Below are 15,858 nucleotides of genomic sequence, written 5' to 3' on the forward strand. Positions count from 1 at the left end.
GTCAGTGCTTCCACCATTCAACCAGGAAGAAGTTGGGCTGCCAAATGAATTGAGGTTGAAACCTGTTTCAGAGCATATCTCTGGGTTCAGAGGGACATAAATGCAACAGATGAAGTTTTGACTCTTTTGAAGTCTATAGGAAAACTACCCTTAACTTTGATGAGGTCTGAATTTCGTCTTTTTCCCATCACCTTCTTCTTCCCCCTTCATTTAATTCGCCTCATAAAACAAAAACTGAGACCCATGTGTGTTTTTGTACAGCTGTCTGGATTCCTTTGAGCCATGCACTAGTGTACACAAAAGCCAGCTATACATATGCAATTGTAACTGTGCATGAGAAGATCCTCTACAACCTTAGGCTTCAACTTATGAAAATCTGATTCTGGAAGCGTTATGGTTCCAGACTCTTTTAGGGAGAGTCAGGGAGCCAAGGGATGTGCCTGTCTGCTACATTTTGCAGTGCGCTTTTTTACTTGGGAATAAAACCTGCAAGATGCTGAGTGCTGCTGTTTGATTTAACAAGAGTCCCTTTGAAGGCATGGTAAAGTGGGATCCAACTTTGTGAGAATCCAATAATGAGAATCATGAGGAAAAGAAAAGGCCTTAATTGACTCTGTCTTTAAGTTTTCTGGAGTCCTTTGTATGGATCTTCTAATGCATAGAAGGGCTTAACACGCATTTTTCCTCTGTCTGGAGTCAGGGGGTGAATGGACCCTGCTGTTGTCAGCCGCGCAAGTAGCGCAGACATCACGTGTCTCATCCTCAGAAGCTCTGCAGTTGCTTGGCTTCAGACACGTGGAAGTTTTAGTGGAAGTTTTACCTGAGTAAGGACAGGGAGATAAGGCTAATTAGATAATTAATTCCCACAACGCCCAGGTCACACCCCTTCCGTGTTGGCCATGCAGCTGTGCACAAACACGCCCTTTGCAGAGCAGCATCTCCCCTCCGTGCAGCGCCTGCTGTGCCTGAGCACGTGTTGTGCCTCTAAGTGCTGAGGATTTGAAGATACATTTTTGTTACACAATACAGCCACCGTGGCCTGGGATATTTTAGGTCTCATCTTGGTGAAATTCCCTATCTGTGTATGCCTTGGTGTTCCAGATGCTAGAAGTTAATCATCCTACATCTATCCCGCACCTGTGTTACCTCACAGCTGCATTTGTGATGCATAAAAAGGTGCTTTTAGCACGGAATGTGCGATCATTAAGTTTTAAAATCTTTTATTTTGGGGGGGGGGGAATTGGAACAAGAAAGGACAAAGCTCCCCTGGCAGGTTTGAAGCCCATAAAAAGCAATGCTCTATGCTCCCTCTGCTGGCACCGGGGTAGCCAGTCCTTCTTCTCTTAGACACCATTTCAGCACGATAAAACATACATTTAGTGGCACTGCTTTTGGTAAGTGTAATGAATAATAAGCCATTTAAGATTTTTTTTCCTCCACATTCTGTTTTTTCAGGAACGAGGGTTTGAAAAAGAAACAGCATAGCTAGGCTGCATGATTCTGCATTTATACTTATGCCTAGCCTGAATACACTTCTGCTTGTTACATAAGCTACAAATAAATGGCAAAAAAAAAAACAAAAAAAAACTTAGGTTATAATTGATAGAGAACAGAGCAATAGCACTATATCATTCCTATTTTCAGGTTTCTTGGATTTTTTTTCCACGAGAGTCATGCCTATGCTGAGTGTTGCTACTCTATGACTTCTGTTTTTCATTTTAGCTGTTTTAGAGGTTCTTATGTTATTAATATAGGTAACCTATTAATTTAATTATTCAATGAATATTAACTAAGGCTTTGCTTTCCCTTTAACAAATGGTAGTATATTTTACTTTAGTAAATGCTCATTTGCACTGGTTTAGTGAGCTGCAATTTATCACAGATAATTTATTTTTTTAGCTATTATGACTTTTAAAATCACTCATTTGTGAAATTATATTTATCTATTTTAATTGTCAAATTGAAGAGAAGAATTTTTTCCAACGAATTTTTATGCAACGCTTTTTGATAATTCTAACAAAAAATAATGCCAACACACTATAATTTTATTTATTACTTCTCTTATCTGGATATGCTTTTGTTTGCAGTGGGAGTGTTGGTGTAAGTGACCAAGAACTATGATTTTTTCTAACTTAAACTAAGAAACAGTGCAAAACCTTTGAACATCTCAACCATCACTGGTCAGGTAACTCTTGAGGAAGAAGTGCAAAACTCCTTTTGAGGAGTGGATCAGAAGTGAGAGGGATGTGCAGACATTGGCTCTATAATGGACAACACTTCTGTGCTGTCCTTGCTGGAGAGAAGTGATGAAGATGCTGCCTATCAGCCACAGTCCATTGTTCCTATTTTCTGCCTCTTTTGTTCCACTTTGCTTCCTGCAAAGGAAGGATATAGCTGAAAGAAGATCTGTATTGTCAGAGAGGAGATCTTTAACAGCTTTGCTTCAGGAAAAAAAAATTGCAGTAGGGGTTACTTTGGTATAATGTAGAGGCTTTGGTGTAGTGCAAATAGGGAAAGCACATCTAATGCAGACAGGCATGGCTGAAGCAAACCTCAAGGCTGACCAAGGTCAAAATATCAATGTGCACATACAGTACAGATCAAATAACTCTTGGAAAAATTTGGGACACTCTCAGTTTCAAACAACCTTCCCAGCTACAGTTCCAGAATACTATGACTAGTTTTGAAGGTTTGTCTTACTCTTCTCTCTCCAAAATCAATGACAGTGGTTGACACTATGACCAAACAAATTTCTTGAAACAGAATATTTATTTAGTACAGAGACATTTCAAAGAAAACACATTTGAAGCCAATTAAAGAAATATATGCATATCTAGCTTTTCCCTGAGGCTTATCTATCCTTGATCTCAAGGGCCTAACAAATTTCAGCACTCTCCATAGACATTTTCTCTTTCTCTTTCTCTTTCTCTTTCTCTTTCTCTTTCTCTTTCTCTTTCTCTTTCTCTTTCTCTTTCTCTTTCTCTTTCTCTTTCTCTTTCTCTTTCTCTTTCTCTTTCTCTTTCTCTTTCTCTTTCTCTTTCTCTTTTCTTTTTCCTTTCGTTTCCTTAACAGCTTCTGATAAGTAATTACAGCATGATAAGAAATGCTTTTCCTGTTCCACAGTGGGACAAGACATTTAAATTTATATTCACAATTCCCACAAAAATACCCTTCCTCCTTCCCAAAGATTATTGCTGAATAAATAAAAACAAATAAGATTTTGCACTCAAAAGAAGATGTAGTAATTTATACCGAGCAAAATATTTTCAATAGACAAGCATATAGTGCTGGGATTCTTCAAAATGCTGCTCCAGTAGCTCATATTGAGTCAGCCCTGGCATTGCTCTGGCAGCTTCCCCATTGCTGCCTGCTCAGGGGGTTAGCTAGGACCTAGAAGGACTGAAGGGAAGAACTGCACATCAGTTAAGCAGAGGAAGACAAGGGAAGAGAACATGGGTGGAAGAACTTTTTTGAAGTTAAGCAGTTAAACAAAGACTAGTAAAATGGAGAAAAGTGCAGTCTGAACTCAAACTGAGGCTGGTAGAGTATATAACCTAAAGAAAAACCCCATAGTATGAGCTTGTCTTTAATTTGGGGGATGCAGGCTGATGAAGAAATCAGAACAGAAGTGATAAAAAGTTTGTCTGAATTTAAGCCAAATAATGGACCAAAATACACAATTTCCTTCAGTAACCACAGGTTGAAAAGAATGTGATTGAGGTCTCTGTTCTTAATGCAAAATGCAAAGGGAAAAACTATGTGAGTCTTCTCTGTTGATAAAGCCTATTGTTCAATCTCAGAGAAGACTGTAGTTCATCTTCTGATGTATTGAGTTGGGATGTGACAACTGTTCACAAGAGTGGTTTGAGTTAAGTGAGGTGGGTGGGTGTTTGTGCTTTACTTTCCAGTGTACTGGGAGACTGTTGTCTCTCTGGGGAAAAAGCAGCTGATGTTTATTTCTTTCACTTAAATGCAAGTAGATTTTGTTTAAAGCTGAGAGAATTCCTTGTGAATAGTTTGATCAGAAATGTTACAATCCCACAAAAAGATCTTCTGATAGGAAAATGCTCCTTCCCCAATTCCGTCTAGCTTTAACAATATGACCCATGATTATATTTTCTCTCCCCTGTCCAGTTGTGGAGGGGAGTGATAGAGCTGCTTTGGTGGGTGCCTGGCATCCAGCCAGGGTCAGCCCATTGCGTATGGTAATTTCATTTCAATGACTAAATTGCAAACATAACTCCCCAAATTATTATTCCCATAATTTTATTTAGCAGCCTGATCAGTTGTACCACTGCCACAGGTACCATTCTGCTGGATCAAATATCAGTTTGTCTCAAAGGTTTGTGCAAAGTTTTGGAGGAAACATGATCATACACAGGTTTCAAAGTCAGATAGTATTACATCTCACAAATAAGACCAAAGCCAAAAAATTGCCTTTATACGTGCACATTTAGAAGGCAAACCTTCCTCTACTGGTAACTGGATTTTGGAGTCATTCTGCAGTTTGCTGTAGCTGCTCAAGCATAACCTCAAATAAAATGTTTTGCATTCATTGAGCCCAGAGGGTCATGAAAATGGTTTTTACAGACAGTCGATTATTTTTTATGATACTTAATTTAGCATTATTTTTGTGTGCTCATTAGTAGCACCCATTTCACAGAACAAAGCCATCCAAATCATTACCTAAGGGATATTGTGGCCCATGGGCCAGTTCTAGTCCTCAGGACAACTGTAACATCAGATAAGAATTATTTTCCTTGAGAAATCATCTGAAATCACCCATCCCACAGTAGTCAGGAAGTTGGGTAACATGAAGGTGAATCAGTGTTGGGAGGCTGAACAGCTCAAAAATTATGCATTGGATGTGCACACTGGAAAAATAATGGGTTTATCATGGGTAGAATAGATGAAGGATGACTCCAATCCTGCTGAAAATTGCCCCCCCTAGCTACATCTATGAGAACCCTCATACAAACATTTACCCAAGTACTGGATTTACACAGTGGCATGCCCAAAACCAAGATTTAAATGCTTGCACACCTAAGAAGGAAGTTGCTGCTGTGCTAAGGCAGATGGACTGTGACAGCACTTTTTCCTTTCCAAGAACAAACCTAAGATTAGTGATGATGAAGGAATCAGAGAAAGGTTAATGGGCTAAACAAACGTTTAGAATTCTGCATACTGCAAAAAAATTTTCTATCTTCCTGTCTTTTTTCCATTTTTTCTCCAATTTCAATAGCATAAATAATCCCCAGACACTTAACTTGATCTGTAGCTACACTGGAAAGATGGAATTTATCTTCAGAAACTTATGATTATTGTTAATGGAGAATATGATTAATGGACAGAAGCATGCATTTTTAGAGTATTTCAAATGGCTGCTACAGGTTAAGATGAGAGACACTGTGCAAGTACTCTCCAGTTGCTATAAAAGAAATCAGGATGACTAATTTGGAGGTAGAGATCTTTAAGTACTGTGATAGCTTCATTGCAGAGCTCTCTTTATTAGTTCAGATGAAAATCACTGTAATTCAACTCCTATCTCCAAGTTTCTTTGTAGCCTTGGATTAGGAGAGCACAGATGATAGACTGGCATTTCATATAACCACATTGGGTTGCTGTATGTATGCAATATGTATAACACAGAAAAGACAAAAGGTATTTCTTTAAGTTAGTCCCGTACCAGAGATACATACTGGAGCAATTAATATAATCTAGGATAATATTAGAGGGAATAATAATGCAGCTGGGGTCATTAACCTCTTCTTTACACCTGCAGATGGAGAAACTGATTATTCCTTTGGATACTTTTGCTAGATTGAACCTCTGTTCTGCAGGGAGGTTTATCCTTTCTGCGTGAGAAACACTATTGACTTGTGTTGCAGTGTGCTGGCTGCTGGCTCAGCTGTCCCCAGATAACAATGTATAACTGCATACTGCCTCCATGAGAACATCCTGTCGCCTGGTCTCCAAGAATAACTTTACTGCAGAGCTCATTGTTCTCCAGGGTCACTGCCAGTGAAGTCATGTGCTGCAGACCTCCAAGAAGAGAAACAGTTACACTGGTCCAAAAATCCACATTTAAGATTTAAAAAACCCCTAACAAAACAAACAAAAGGGAAAAAAGGGTCCCCTCTAACGTCTCCTTCCCCCCCAAACCCAACCAAAAATACCCAAGCCAACAAAGCCCAGCAAAAGAGACCCAGTGGTGATAATTGCAAGGAGCAAAAATTAAGCCTGCTGAAGTAAAGGAATTTTCTTTTCTTGACAACCTTAACGCTCCTTTTATACTACAACTTGTAATCATATGATTGCATGCATCTTGTTTTACTCTGGGGCCTCTGACACATTTGATATGCAGCATAGATTATGTTATTTGATTTTCTCCTTGCTTGACTTTTCCTAGGTGTTATTTCACACTGCTGATTATGAATTGTTTGCAAATGGTGGCAGTTGTAGGTGTCACAGCTGTAGGGGTTAAAGTCTTGCCTGACTGCAAAGAAATTCAGAATATATTTATGAGTGGGAAGACACTACCATTCATTTTTGTTTCCTGTCTTTTCTTTCTCACCCACAGTGCTGTAACACTGAGATAGTTACTGCCTTAAATATTCTTTTAGAGTTCCTGTAACTAGAAAAAAAAAGGAGCAAAAAAATTAAAGGCCATTTTCTGTGCATTAGGAAAGAAGTGTTCTATGTGTAATGGAAAACACAGATATAAAAGTATAAAAGCACAGATATCTATTTTCTCATAATAATAATTAATTTTAATTTTTCTCTATGTTTTTCATGGGCTCCCATTGCTAATGAAATATATTATTGCCACAGTAGTATTTTATAGATAGGCACATAGAAATGGACTTTTATCTTTTTTCTGAGTCCATAGTGAAATGGTTTTAGATTACTAGTTACTAGTCAATAGTGCTCATCATGCAGGTGTTACCTGAATTGCAAGGTGAATACTATGTGGTTTATATTATAAGTTATCTAGCAAAATAACATTTTCCTTAAGAAACAGAGTTTTATAAAGCTTAGAGTCTTTTTACATTTATAGTTCTGAGTAATGCAGTTCAGTTCAAATTGAACAAAATGCATAAAATAAAAATTTGTAAATTTAAACTGGGTTTCCAAAAGTTCAAAGTTACCAATTTTTTTGTCAGATCTGCTGGTAAATGGATTATGTTATTCTTTTCATTAGAAGAGAGTGATAGTTGGGAAGATAAAGCAGTTTGCTGGCATCAGAAAAAAAGTGTGACACACACACACACACACACACACACACATGCAATACAGCCTCAGTCAGCCTGAGGCACAGGTCTCCTGCACATTTCTTCCTGCAGCTTCTAGTCAATAGGTTTGCTCCATTTTGGAGATGACAGGGTCCACCACTGTGACAGTGAGTTGGCTGCAGTTATATCTTCCAGCAAAATTGCACCAAGTTTTCATTTATATTCATGGTTCCCTCATGTTCCTATGGTGGTGCAATTAAAGGTGTTAAATCATTTATTTTCTTCCTGCTATACAATACTTAGCTCAAAATGCACTCTTTCACATACAATCCAAAACTTCTGAGAGCAAGGATTATGTTTTCTTATTTCATCCCCTCTGATTGAAGAGATTAGACAATGACAATACCTCCTAGGTCTTTTATTTTCTTACTTTGCCAATGTTAACTTTTTCTACCAATATTGCTATTTTTTCTGTTGTCATAACCAGTCAACATTAGGCATTTCTAGTAAGATATTTATTTCACTCATATTTCAGAGGGTATTTTAAAACTCAGTTTTTTATGTTTTCCTAATGGTGGACCTAACATTCATCTTTGTTAATATTGTCCTTATGGAGGATATGCTATTTTTACCATTCATAAAAAACAGACCTAAAATATTGTCATCTGAATTTTTGAGTTTTCTTTTATTTTGCAATCAACTTAGTGTATCACATGCATGCATTAATTCATCCTTCTAGATTTTGCAATATTTAGAAAGCAAAGGTGACATTTGTCTCATATGACTTGAAGCATGCCCAAGTTAGATCTCTAAATCTAAATTAAGGTGCTTTTTATATGCCCAGGAGAAAAGTAGGTATCTCTGGATGTGATGTGTCTGATGTTATTCCAGAAGCCATCATTATGCAGAGTTTATGTCATGGTTTAACTCTAGCTGGAATTGAAGCCTCGCAGATCCTCTCACTCACACAGCATTCCAGTGGGATGGGGTGCAGAGTTGGAAGGGTAAAAGGGAAAACTCATGTGCTGAAATAAAGAAAGACAGTTAGATAAGAAAAGTGAAAGTTGCACACACAAGCAAAGCAAAACAAAGAATTCATTCATCACTTCCCATGGGCAGGCAGGTGTTCAACCATCTCCAGGAAAACAGGGCTCCCACATGTGTAACAGTGCCTTGGTGGTGTGGTTTAACCCCAGCCAGAAACTGATTACCAGGCAGCTGCTCTGTCACTCACCCACCACTGGGTAAGCCAGAGAACCAGAAGGGTAAAAGATAGAAAATTTGTTGATTGGGATAAAGACAGTTTAACAGGTAAAGCAAAAGCCATGCATGCAAGCAAAACAAAGCAAGGAATTCATTCACTGTTTCCCACAGACAGGTCTTCAGTCTTCTCCAGGATAGCAGGGTTCCATCACACATAATTGTGACTTGGGAAGGCAAACACCATCACTCCAAACATCCCCCTTTCCTTCTTCTTACCCCCTCACATTATATACTGAGCATGATGCCATATGGTCTGGAATATTCCCTTGGTCATTTGGGGTCACCTGTCCCAGCTGTGTCTTCTTCCAACCTCCCATGCACCCCCCACTCCCTCCCCAGTGTGGCAGTATGGAAAGCAGAAAAGGCCTTGGCTCTGTGTTAGCCCTGCTCAGCAATAACAAAACCAGCTCTGGATTATCAGCCCCGTGTTCAGCACAAATTCAAAGCATAGCCCCATACAGCCACTGTAGGGAAGATTAACTCTACTCCAGCCAAAGCCAGCGCACTTGGGAAGACAAAAGCCATCACTTTGAACATTCTCCTTTTCTTTCTCCTCACCCTAGCTTTTTATGCTGAGCATGACAGTATATGCTATGGGGTATCCCTGTGATCATTTGGGGTCAGCTGTCTTGGCTGTGTCCCCTGAAAACTGCTTGTGCACCCCCAGACTACTTGCTGGTAGGTCAGTGTTAGTAGCAGAGCAGATCTTGAGTCTGTGTAAGCCCTGCTCAGCAATGATGAAAACATGTATGTATTATTAACATTATTTACAGCACAAATCCAAATCATGGCCCTGTACAAGCTACTGTGGAAAAAAAAAAAAAAAACAACAACCAAAGGCAAGCCTCTATGCCAGCTAAAATCAGGACAGGTAATTTCCTGTTTGTCTATTGTGAAAATCCTAGAGGGACTGGCTCAGAGATATTGGTGCCTTTATTGCTCAGGATAGAACCTGTGAACCACACCCTAAATTTCCTACATTCTATGCCAAAGATAGGTGTCTTGATTACTCTTGATTCTTGAATACTTCAAAAGTACATAATGGGTCTCAATGTGGTCCTTAAAACAGTTGAGAATGAGTTTGGAGGGTTTGGCTCTAAATTGCTTGTAATATTTCTTTTCATGCTAAAAAAGATACACAGTTCAGGTTGGTATCTTCTTTTATTTTTCCACTTTTAATTTAATTTTCTTTCACTTTACTTTCATTGGTAGAGCCTCTTTTGATCTTTGTACTTCTTTTTTCCCTTTGGTAGTTATATAAGTCCTTTTATTCTTCTTTTCCCTTTTTGGCCTATTCATATTTAAGAGTCCTTGGATTCCTTTCCTACCACTCCTTCCTGTATATGTACTTTGAACTCTGAATAGCCCTTTTGAAGACACTCTGACCATTGCTTTGCCTTGTATCTCCTTCCCACCACCCCCTCCAGAATGTTTTTCTCATTTTTTTCATTTTCTTTTTAAAGATAAGCATTTATTCATATATCATATTCAATATTTTATGTTCCCTAAAATGTTTCTGAAAGTGGAGTTGATTCCCTTACTCCATTTTTCTCGCTGAATTATTTTCTTCCTGTATTGGATTCAAGTGCTTTGATTTCATAGTTTCAATGCTTCACCTCCCAACAGCTGAAACTTTGACCCAACACTTCATCTTTAGTTTTTGGAATTTAGTTTATGTGTTTGACAATTTTCCATCTGTATGCACTATCTAGAGACTTGATTAACTAAAATGCAATCAGAGGTTTGCACCTTCCCTGGCTCTGTTCCAGAGCTAGGGCCTAAGGGGTATGAATGAAATTATTGCTGTAGGAGTTTGGGTTTTTTTGGGTTTTTTTTGTGATTTTTTTTTTTTTTTGTTGTTGTTGTTGTTGTTATTGTTGTATATTTGTAATTTCTTGTATGCTTACCTGAGATTTTTACCATTTACTGTTGTCACCCTCAAAATGATAAAATATGTGCTTTGAAAGCATTATAAAACATATTTTACACCTATTGATTTTCTCTTCTCTGCCTTTCCCATGCATACTGCATCCTGTCCTTTCAACACAAGGGAATTATCCCACTAAGTTTCAGTTAGTCTTTCCAGATCGTAATCTCCTTTATTTTGTACAGCACCTTCCAGTTGTTGCTTGTTTCCCCACACATTTGAGTCAGGCATTATATTCATGTTATCCTTCATCTTTTGCTTCAGAACAATTTTATTTTCTTGCCTAATTTGTATGTTGGAAGTACAAGCCGGATTATCCAAATTAAGTGAAAGCTTTCCCTTTCCCTCCTTCTCCTGAAGGTTTGCAGCCTGCCTAACAGGCTCTGCCAGTTCTGAGCCCAAGAGGCTGGCAACCTGTCTGCATAAGGGGAGACAGTGTAATCCAAACAGTTGGCTGTGGCAGCAGGAGGCATTCCAGTGATCTGTGCACTCAAACCCCTCCAACCTACCCCATCGGATCTTTCCTTGGTTGGCTTCCAGCACTTTACTTTCTTCACCCGTGCTTCACATGAGGAAGTCTTCTGCAAGTTTCTTATCTGCACAGTTCCTTACTGTGCAGACAAGATTTTCTTTTCCTTACTGTCTGAAGAAACACTTTCTTGTATTTAATATGAATGTACTTTATTGGTGTCATTTGTTTCTTTAGGGAATATGATGATTAGAACTTCTGGAGCATTACTCAATAAATCTAGCAACCCCTTTGTTATGACAGTTCTTTTCATCCTGGCTCTCTATCATGTTTTGCTTGTGTAATATTTTGAACTACTTTCCTTGTATGCAAATTAATCAGTTGGGACTGCTTATCCTTTCTGTCTTTCTGACAGGTCTCTTTCAGTGCTTGTGCTGCAGTCATACATGGTTGGAACTCTTTTCTTCATATCAAAAAAATAACACACCTGTTGCAGGTGTTAGCGCTGTTTCCACACATATTTCCCATCTGCTTTTCCTGTGGGCTTTCTTAGGATTTTTGGCACAAAGCTTTGCTTTTCTCCTCTACTATATGTGGGGTCTTAATTGCCTCTTCCTTTTTTTTATATTTTTTCTTTTTTATTTTTCTGGTAATTTCTTTTCTTGGTCTTTGTCCAGTCCCTGTTTCAGTTTGTCTTTCCCATTTGCACTTCATTTGGCTGTTCCCTTATCATTCATAGAATACATCTAAACCCCGCTGGGTTTGTCCATGGAAAGGTCATGGACATAGTTTTGAGCAGCTGTTTCTTCCTGTTCTTCAGGTTGGTTTGAAATGTCACAGCCTTTTGCAACCCTTTTTACATGAGCTGCACCCGTCCTACAGCTGATTCCTGACACTGCCCAGTTTTCTGTCTTGGTTTGCCATGCCACCCTTTGCCTGAGGTGATCCTGGCTACATACATGCATATGGCTGAAAACATGAGGGGGAAAAGTGGGGGAAAACTAGACCTGTATTTTCCTGAGGATGCAGCACAGTGGGAGACTTATCTTCCTGCTGCAGCTGTCTGGGAGGCTGGTCACAGCTTTCTCTTAGCTTGGGCAGATTTTGCTGCCAAATGCTGAGAGATTTGTTGTAGCCATGGGTAGTCAAAGTAAAGGAATAGATAAAGATCCTTTAGCTATGTGTGTATAATCCATACAACAGTCATTATAATACTTTGCTTTCAAATACTGTTTTCTGGACAGAAATCATGGTCTTGTGGAAGAGGTACAGCCATTTGGTTTGAGGGCAGACACCGCCTGCAATGTCATAGTTGCAGAATCATAGGATTGCTGAAGTTGAAAGGGGCCTTTAAAGGTCATTTAGTCCAACCCCTCTGCAATGAGCATGGTTCCCCCATGCACCTGTGAAGGAACAGTAGGTTTTCTTGGGTCAGTAAATGAAAAAGTAAGGAAAAAAACCCAGGCACTGTTATTCTAGAGCCAGCAGGTTCCTTCTCTATATCATGCCCTGAGACATACCTCAATTGCTTTGTACCCCTGAAGCTGCTCAGGTGAGAGGGAAGAGCTGCTGCGTGCCTCCCTCTGGAACAGCTCCAGTCCTCTCTGCACTGACTGTCATCCTTCTTATGCCCATGTATAAATTACCTTGCTTAGGTAATATTCTCCATATAGCTGTCCTACTGCCACATGTAGCAGAGAATGGTAGAAATATAAGGAACTTCTCCCTGGTTCACGGCTAATTAGGCTTGAGCAAGCTTTATAAGAAGCAGTTTTGGGGTTCCTGGGGTAGCTCTTTACATAGGTGGGTTATGGGGCCTTCCATAGAAAGTGCATATAGGTCACAGAGGCTCTGAATTCTGCTTTTTGCCCTCCAGATTCTTTGATGTGAACTTGCTGGCATTGACTCCCTTCAGGCACGAATTCCTCACCAAAAGTCATGACGTGGGTTAAAAGCACTTTGTTTAAGGGAGATCTGAGCCCATTTCCATGCAAAGTAGGTTCCCTAAGGAGACAAAGGTGTTCAGCCTTGTTCTCTGTATAGGGTGTTAATCAGAACATAATTTTCTAAAAATGCTATCTAATTTTGCCATCTTGTATTGTTGACTTCTGAGGATACTCTGCTTTGTGGGTGATATGCATTCTTATTTCATCATAATTTTTCCTCATCTTATGGAATGGCTATGTATATTTTACAGGCCTCTCTAAGATCAGGTTGCTGAGTAAGAGTTACTAAAAAGAATATAGCAAAGATTTTAGAAGATATTTTTGTCATTTTGTCAAAATGAGCCTCAATCAAACATATTTATATTAGGTCAAAAATAACATTAAAATTGGGGAGAGGGTAATTTTGCAGTCTGCTAGTAATTTTCAATTCTCAAGAAGCAAAGTTTTGTTCAAAACAACTCAATCTCTACTCTCCTCACTAACGTACATAGAGTATTCGATATTGTATTTCATTATGTAAACTTTGCTTTAATGCTTCTCATTACTTCTGCTCAAGTAACCCTGAATAAATGTAGTGTCTGGCACGAGATGCTGTTCCTATGGCTTTGTTTCAAAACTAGTGCCTTTGTGTTGCACAAGATGGATCTCTCAGTGACATGACAGAGCCTTCACTTTAAATCTTCAATTTGGGAAAGCTGTTCCATCTAACAAAAGCCCGACATCCTACATGAACTTCTAGATCCCTACCCCAGGGCATCAAGCCAGCAATGAAGGATTAAGACCTAGTTATGAAAAGGTCTTGAACTGAACAGGAATAAGAAAGTTTTGGTTTAGAGACTATATATGGAGAGCATTAGGGAAAAGTCTTTAGTCCTGTCTGTTTGCAATCTAAAATCATTGTGAAAATGCTTTCTTTAGTTTGCTGGCATGGGCAATCAGAGAAGCAGGAGAGAAGGAAGGAAATGAGAGACTATCTAATTATGCTTCTATAAATGTCCTCCAATACCTTGCTAATGTGGCTGGTGGAACTTTTTCAAAACTGAAGTAGACAAATGTGGCGCTTGTCCAGCTGAAATGGGAAACTAACATGCACAAGGTTTGGCCAGAAGGCTCCAGGAAAGCTTGACTTTAAGTGCATAACCACACTACATCATTTGCTGCATCAACAGCAGCAACCAGCAGAAATGACAGCTGAAGCTGTCTATAACATAGCACTACTGTCTTCTCTAAATCTCAAAGAAATCCTTCATTCGACTCCGTTGTATCTATCCTATGGATGATATATTATAACCTCTTCCCATCATTAGCAATATTTAGGTAGATGGTACAAATTGTCATGGTATGCTAAATAAAAAAAGGAAGGGAAGTAGAGTTTTGGATATTTTATGTAGGCACTGTTTAACTGTTGGCTCTGTCCCAGGCTCTGGGAGGATCTCTCCAAACAACTGTTTCTGAGTCAATATGTGGCAGAGTTTTGGGTCTAATTTGTTCCAGGGACCACCTCCAAAAACAGTCACATTTTGTTTTGTTCTCTGGCCCTGTTTTATTTATCAGCACAGATACAGCCATTGGGTTTGTGTTAGCATGTGAAATTATGAGACTTTTCATGACAATTCTGTTTCTCAGTGACTTCACCTCATCAAACATCAGCTTCAAAATCTAGCCTGTCCAAATCTCGATCTGCCCTGTTATATTTCCTCTGTCTAGCACATCCAAAGTCCCAGATGTCTGAGATCTTCTGTTTTATAGCAATATCATCTTGTGGTTTGTGTTTTCAGTTCTTGTTGTGTTTTGTTTGGTTTGTGGGGGTTTTATTATTACCTATGCTTTGATTTTGTTTGGTTTTGTCATTGTTTGAAATTTTGATCTGCACTCAACACAAAAAAAAAAAAAAAAAAAAAACAAAACAAAACAACAGAGCTAAGTTCCTTTTCATACATCTTTTTCATGTCTGTACGATTTTTTCACTAGCATGGCTTAACCAGCACAAGTATGCACAGAAGAAAAAGTTTCAGATCTATTTCAATACCTTGCCTGGTACTAATTTCTATTAGAAACAAAAAATGCAATAATTAAGGTTTTCAACTTAAGATGTAGGAATTTACAGCATTTAGTTATTTGTAATCAAGCAAATGGAGGGAGCTCATACATCTCAAAATTTAGGATTATTTTATTTCCTTTTAAATAAAGTTGAGAAACACATCTTTGATGGATGTAATTGTGCTTTGTGAAGGTCTGGAAAGTGCCCTAGTAAGCTCTGGCAACCAGCGACCTTAAAATTATGCATTGGCATAAGAAAACTATGTATTATTGTGAGAAACATAAATATTGATATGGGGTCTGTGTAATGGTCAGGATGGTTTCCATAGTTGTTTTGGGAAGGGAAAAGTACACATGGCAACTCTACCTGTCCTCAGCAATTTCCTGTTTGTGTAGTCATTCATGGCACTGGGAAATCCAATGGAAAGTATTCACAGGTATTACCACCCTTACAATGTTTTAGGAAAATGCCTTTCTTCAGAATTTCAGAATTTCTGTGTTTGAAATTACATGTTTTCCATCAGAAAGAAAGGAATGTTTGTCCACTACAGAGAGGATAAGGCTACTCACACTGGTCTTTGAGCTGCATCTGTTTATTTTTGGTATCCTATAGCTGTAGGACTTAACCTGTCTCTTACAGTCATACTTAGTGTAAGGTTCAGCTGCTTTTTTTTGCAGTTCACCATTCTTTGTATTTTCTACTGACCTTTTCAAATGTTATGTTATCTAATGTGCATAATTCCTTTTCAATTTTGTACTTAGATGTTAATCAGGAATTAATTTGTACCTGTGATAGCAGAAAAAGTTTTCTTTCTGGCACCATGAGAACATGCTGGACAGTAAATATTATGAGGAAAATTTTTGAGCTGCAAATACTCTTCAGTAACAAGCACACAGCAATCACAAATATAATCACCAACAATCCACCAAAGCTCCTTGAACGCCATGGCAAATCTCTAGCTTTAGTGCAAGTGGGAGAAG

Source organism: Serinus canaria, chromosome 1, assembly GCF_022539315.1.
Source record: "Serinus canaria isolate serCan28SL12 chromosome 1, serCan2020, whole genome shotgun sequence".
Taxonomy (NCBI): domain Eukaryota; kingdom Metazoa; phylum Chordata; class Aves; order Passeriformes; family Fringillidae; genus Serinus; species Serinus canaria.